The sequence below is a fragment of the Populus euphratica genome, unplaced genomic scaffold (genome assembly GCF_000495115.2).
Source record: "Populus euphratica unplaced genomic scaffold, PopEup_1.0 scaffold20.1, whole genome shotgun sequence".
Taxonomy (NCBI): domain Eukaryota; kingdom Viridiplantae; phylum Streptophyta; class Magnoliopsida; order Malpighiales; family Salicaceae; genus Populus; species Populus euphratica.
In genome coordinates, this window is record NW_011499854.1 from 2,849,127 (window position 1) to 2,856,449 (window position 7,323).

Here is a 7,323-nt window from a genome sequence, read left to right on the forward strand (position 1 = left end):
GTTTTCTTGAAACATTAATTATTATTTTTATTTCTTTCTCAATTGATGAGGTGTTTTGGCTGATATATTAACTTCTCGTGGGAGAGTGATGAGAGGTGAATGATATATTGTATCATATATATATCGATCCATTCTTTGTTGTCTATTTATTACGTCAGCAATGAGATATTGATTGTTTTCGTTTGTTTATCAAATTGCTCCCCTCTATTAGCACTCTGTTTACAGGTGCGTTTGGAAACTGTTTTAAACACAAGATTTGGAAATTCGAACAAATGGCATGATGGGCCTTTTGTAAATGGGAATTCATATAAGATCACAAACTTGGGCTTCAATTGGCCTTTTGTAAATGGGAATTCATATAAGATCACAAACTTGGGCTTCAATTGGCCTTTTGTAAATGGGAATTCATATAAGATCACAAACTTGGGCTTCAATTGGCCTTTTGTAAATGGGAATTCATATAAGATCACAAACTTGGGCTTCAATTGGCCTTTTGTAAATGGGAATTCATATAAGATCACAAACTTGGGCTTCAATTGGCCTTTTGTAAATGGGAATTCATATAAGATCACAAACTTGGGCTTCAATTGGCCTTTTGTAAATGGGAATTCATATAAGATCACAAACTTGGGCTTCAATTGGCCTTTTGTAAATGGGAATTCATATAAGATCACAAACTTGGGCTTCAATTGGCCTTTTGTAAATGGGAATTCATATAAGATCACAAACTTGGGCTTCAATTGGCCTTTTGTAAATGGGAATTCATATAAGATCACAAACTTGGGCTTCAATTGGCCTTTTGTAAATGGGAATTCATATAAGATCACAAACTTGGGCTTCAATTGGCCTTTTGTAAATGGGAATTCATATAAGATCACAAACTTGGGCTTCAATTGGCCTTTTGTAAATGGGAATTCATATAAGATCACAAACTTGGGCTTCAATTGGCCTTTTGTAAATGGGAATTCATATAAGATCACAAACTTGGGCTTCAATTGGCCTTTTGTAAATGGGAATTCATATAAGATCACAAACTTGGGCTTCAATTGGCCTTTTGTAAATGGGAATTCATATAAGATCACAAACTTGGGCTTCAATTGGCCTTTTGTAAATGGGAATTCATATAAGATCACAAACTTGGGCTTCAATTGGCCTTTTGTAAATGGGAATTCATATAAGATCACAAACTTGGGCTTCAATTGGCCTTTTGTAAATGGGAATTCATATAAGATCACAAACTTGGGCTTCAATTGGCCTTTTGTAAATGGGAATTCATATAAGATCACAAACTTGGGCTTCAATTGGCCTTTTGTAAATGGGAATTCATATAAGATCACAAACTTGGGCTTCAATTGGCCTTTTGTAAATGGGAATTCATATAAGATCACAAACTTGGGCTTCAATTGGCCTTTTGTAAATGGGAATTCATATAAGATCACAAACTTGGGCTTCAATTGGCCTTTTGTAAATGGGAATTCATATAAGATCACAAACTTGGGCTTCAATTGGCCTTTTGTAAATGGGAATTCATATAAGATCACAAACTTGGGCTTCAATTGGCCTTTTGTAAATGGGAATTCATATAAGATCACAAACTTGGGCTTCAATTGGCCTTTTGTAAATGGGAATTCATATAAGATCACAAACTTGGGCTTCAATTGGCCTTTTGTAAATGGGAATTCATATAAGATCACAAACTTGGGCTTCAATTGGCCTTTTGTAAATGGGAATTCATATAAGATCACAAACTTGGGCTTCAATTGGCCTTTTGTAAATGGGAATTCATATAAGATCACAAACTTGGGCTTCAATTGGCCTTTTGTAAATGGGAATTCATATAAGATCACAAACTTGGGCTTCAATTGGCCTTTTGTAAATGGGAATTCATATAAGATCACAAACTTGGGCTTCAATTGGCCTTTTGTAAATGGGAATTCATATAAGATCACAAACTTGGGCTTCAATTGGCCTTTTGTAAATGGGAATTCATATAAGATCACAAACTTGGGCTTCAATTGGCCTTTTGTAAATGGGAATTCATATAAGATCACAAACTTGGGCTTCAATTGGCCTTTTGTAAATGGGAATTCATATAAGATCACAAACTTGGGCTTCAATTGGCCTTTTGTAAATGGGAATTCATATAAGATCACAAACTTGGGCTTCAATTGGCCTTTTGTAAATGGGAATTCATATAAGATCACAAACTTGGGCTTCAATTGGCCTTTTGTAAATGGGAATTCATATAAGATCACAAACTTGGGCTTCAATTGGCCTTTTGTAAATGGGAATTCATATAAGATCACAAACTTGGGCTTCAATTGGCCTTTTGTAAATGGGAATTCATATAAGATCACAAACTTGGGCTTCAATTGGCCTTTTGTAAATGGGAATTCATATAAGATCACAAACTTGGGCTTCAATTGGCCTTTTGTAAATGGGAATTCATATAAGATCACAAACTTGGGCTTCAATTGGCCTTTTGTAAATGGGAATTCATATAAGATCACAAACTTGGGCTTCAATTGGCCTTTTGTAAATGGGAATTCATATAAGATCACAAACTTGGGCTTCAATTGGCCTTTTGTAAATGGGAATTCATATAAGATCACAAACTTGGGCTTCAATTGGCCTTTTGTAAATGGGAATTCATATAAGATCACAAACTTGGGCTTCAATTGGCCTTTTGTAAATGGGAATTCATATAAGATCACAAACTTGGGCTTCAATTGGCCTTTTGTAAATGGGAATTCATATAAGATCACAAACTTGGGCTTCAATTGGCCTTTTGTAAATGGGAATTCATATAAGATCACAAACTTGGGCTTCAATTGGCCTTTTGTAAATGGGAATTCATATAAGATCACAAACTTGGGCTTCAATTGGCCTTTTGTAAATGGGAATTCATATAAGATCACAAACTTGGGCTTCAATTGGCCTTTTGTAAATGGGAATTCATATAAGATCACAAACTTGGGCTTCAATTGGCCTTTTGTAAATGGGAATTCATATAAGATCACAAACTTGGGCTTCAATTGGCCTTTTGTAAATGGGAATTCATATAAGATCACAAACTTGGGCTTCAATTGGCCTTTTGTAAATGGGAATTCATATAAGATCACAAACTTGGGCTTCAATTGGCCTTTTGTAAATGGGAATTCATATAAGATCACAAACTTGGGCTTCAATTGGCCTTTTGTAAATGGGAATTCATATAAGATCACAAACTTGGGCTTCAATTGGCCTTTTGTAAATGGGAATTCATATAAGATCACAAACTTGGGCTTCAATTGGCCTTTTGTAAATGGGAATTCATATAAGATCACAAACTTGGGCTTCAATTGGCCTTTTGTAAATGGGAATTCATATAAGATCACAAACTTGGGCTTCAATTGGCCTTTTGTAAATGGGAATTCATATAAGATCACAAACTTGGGCTTCAATTGGCCTTTTGTAAATGGGAATTCATATAAGATCACAAACTTGGGCTTCAATTGGCCTTTTGTAAATGGGAATTCATATAAGATCACAAACTTGGGCTTCAATTGGCCTTTTGTAAATGGGAATTCATATAAGATCACAAACTTGGGCTTCAATTGGCCTTTTGTAAATGGGAATTCATATAAGATCACAAACTTGGGCTTCAATTGGCCTTTTGTAAATGGGAATTCATATAAGATCACAAACTTGGGCTTCAATTGGCCTTTTGTAAATGGGAATTCATATAAGATCACAAACTTGGGCTTCAATTGGCCTTTTGTAAATGGGAATTCATATAAGATCACAAACTTGGGCTTCAATTGGCCTTTTGTAAATGGGAATTCATATAAGATCACAAACTTGGGCTTCAATTGGCCTTTTGTAAATGGGAATTCATATAAGATCACAAACTTGGGCTTCAATTGGCCTTTTGTAAATGGGAATTCATATAAGATCACAAACTTGGGCTTCAATTGGCCTTTTGTAAATGGGAATTCATATAAGATCACAAACTTGGGCTTCAATTGGCCTTTTGTAAATGGGAATTCATATAAGATCACAAACTTGGGCTTCAATTGGCCTTTTGTAAATGGGAATTCATATAAGATCACAAACTTGGGCTTCAATTGGCCTTTTGTAAATGGGAATTCATATAAGATCACAAACTTGGGCTTCAATTGGCCTTTTGTAAATGGGAATTCATATAAGATCACAAACTTGGGCTTCAATTGGCCTTTTGTAAATGGGAATTCATATAAGATCACAAACTTGGGCTTCAATTGGCCTTTTGTAAATGGGAATTCATATAAGATCACAAACTTGGGCTTCAATTGGCCTTTTGTAAATGGGAATTCATATAAGATCACAAACTTGGGCTTCAATTGGCCTAGGATGGAATTCTTGAGGTCATCTTGAGGCTAATTGCTCAATTGCTTAATTAATTTGCATAATTCTGAGCCAATAGAAAAATACTTTTGTAAATGATGTGACTTAAATGAACATCTTTAAAAATACAAGGACTGAAAAATCTTAAAAGTGCATCTACAATAATATAATTGTATGTTAATTTGTACTGTCTAATATTCCATCTCATTTTTTTTTTCCTCTGGTAGTGTTAATATATCCTGAATATATTAAGTACCATTTGTTGTTATGCGTTATGCCGGTAACAATGTGTTTAATTTGAAATTATTTTTATAGTATTTTTATCTTTTAATAATTATGAGTGTCTAAATTAATTATTAATTTACATGTATATCAACTAATTTTTTAAAATCCTAAAATTAATAATAATAATTAGGGATATTAAAAGTTGTGACACTTAAAGAATAAATTTAAAATCTGATTAATTAAATTATATTTCTCAGGTTTAATTTTACTTTTTTTTATTGATTTTAATGTACTTGTAATAAAAATATAAAAAATTATTTTTTAATATATATATATATATATATTTAAAAAAAATACCTTATATTATAAGGATGGAATTCTTGAGGTCATCTTGAGGATAATTGCTTAATTAATTTGCATAATTCTAAGCCAATATAAAAATATTTTTGTAAATGTTGTGACTTAAATGAACATAGTTAAAAGTCCGAGGACTGAAAAAACTTAAAAGTGGTAAGTACCATTTGTTGTTATGCTTGTAACAATGTGTTTAGGTTAATTTTTTTTATGTTTGTTTATTTTTTTTATTTATTATAAATATTCATGTTAGCTTACATATACATCAATTAATTTTTTAAAATTTTAAAAATAATAATTATATAAATTTCTAATAGCCTCAAATTTTATGAAACTTAAATAACTGATTTTTGAAGAGTAAATTTAAGATTTGATGAATTAAATTATATTTTTTAAATTTAATTTTATTATTTTTTATTGATTGTAATGTACTTGTAATAAAAATATATAAAAAATACCTCATACTACAGTAATAAAACACACGTAAAAGGATCTCGATTGTTTCAATAACAAACCAAGAATCAACGTTCTGCCACCAAAGGTCAAGATTTCACATTCATCCTTGAACTTGTAAATTTATAAAGCCAATTACTATATATTTTGGCTCCCCCACTTTATAAATTCTAGATTCATCCCCGCTTGTATCGCCATTGAAAGCAGAAACAAAACCTGATTGTTTACCCATCGCCTGCCTCATATTTATCACCGCCCTAAATTAGAGAGATTTACCAAAAAATGGAATTTAGTATTTATTTTCATCAAATTTTCAAGCCATGGTGTTTTTTCAGACAAACACTATTAGAAAGTTTTGAAGAAATAACATCTGCGAAATTTTATTTTTAAAAAATAACTTAATCAATGAAAAATTGCAAATAAAACACGTTATATTTAAAAAAAATGCAAATATATTTTTAAATAAAAAAAATACTTTAAAAAACTATGATACTAAAACACTTATTAAAAAAAAACTGGCCCTAGCTTTGCTGCCATGCCCACTGGGCACAGCTAGCCCACCCACATGGTGAGTTGGGTAAGATCACCTGTGCCCATATAGAAACCGGCCGACAGATTAAACACTGAAATGCCACCTAATCTTGTCTTTTGTGTCAATCTCCCATTTGACGCCGTCCATTTTTTTGACCACGCCAAATGACCCAAAATCTGAGTTGTCCTACATTTTCACATCCAGATGGCAAGACCCATGCTAGGCTGTTACGGACCCACACGGACCCTATCAAATACAACCATATACACCGTCCCCATAACATCATCTCGACAACAAAATAAAGAGATAAATTAAATTATTGAGCCTACAGAGTTATTTCAATTTGATGTGTTTATTTTTTGTACAATTCCTTCGTCATTTTCAATCATGGCCAAGGTTAGCGTATCCAAGGCAGTTCTGTTCACGTTCATTGTTGCAATGCTCTCGGTGGCCGCTTCTGTGTCAGCTCAACTGGCACCGGCTCCGGCACCATCTATGGACACTGGATCAGGGTTCTCGTTGCCTGCTCCTGGTGTTATCGTTGGATTTTCTCTCATGGTCTCTATCCTTGCATTCTTGAAGCTTTAGATTATAATGACGTTGATTTATTTATTTTTTATTTCTTATAATTGGATTGGATGGGTTTGGTGATTGAGAGAGGAATAGGGAGGCACTGTGATGATTCTTTTGCTGTTAAATTTTATCTACACATACTATATTATGAAATAAATGATTCTCTCAGTATTCATTTTTTTTTTTTTTGAGAAATGATCTTTTAATTTCACTACTGCATTTATTCTTCAACATGGCAAGGCCATGATAATTTTAAGAAAGTGTTCCCTTTACTGTTTAGTATTATGTTAATGGTTGTATATATTTTCAAAATATTTTTTATTTAAAAATATATTAAAATAATATTTTTTACATTAATATATTAAAAAATAAAATTTTAATTACTAATATACTAATTGTAATGGCTTGCTCTCGTAGCCTCATAATCATCTTCATCTCGGAGCATTCATCTTGTTTTTTTATATTATTATTAATGTGATTATTTGAATTAACTTGTATGTATTTTAATTAATTTTATAAATTTTAAAATTAATAATTATATAAATCTTCGATAATTATAATAAAATTCAAACCGACAATGATTAAGAAGTAAGTTCAAGTTAAGTTAACATCATACTTTCGCTCTTTTATGTCTCCCTCCCACTTGTGGCTAATGCCTTGGACAGCAAAACAATATGTGTGACTAAACTACCAATGGATTTGACATATGCATTGGGCCATGAAAAAAAAAAAAAGGTGTGCTGAACTTCATGGAAAACGAGTTCAAGCACGGTTCAAATAAAGATAGATTATAATTTATTTATTTTTTTATATTTTAAAAT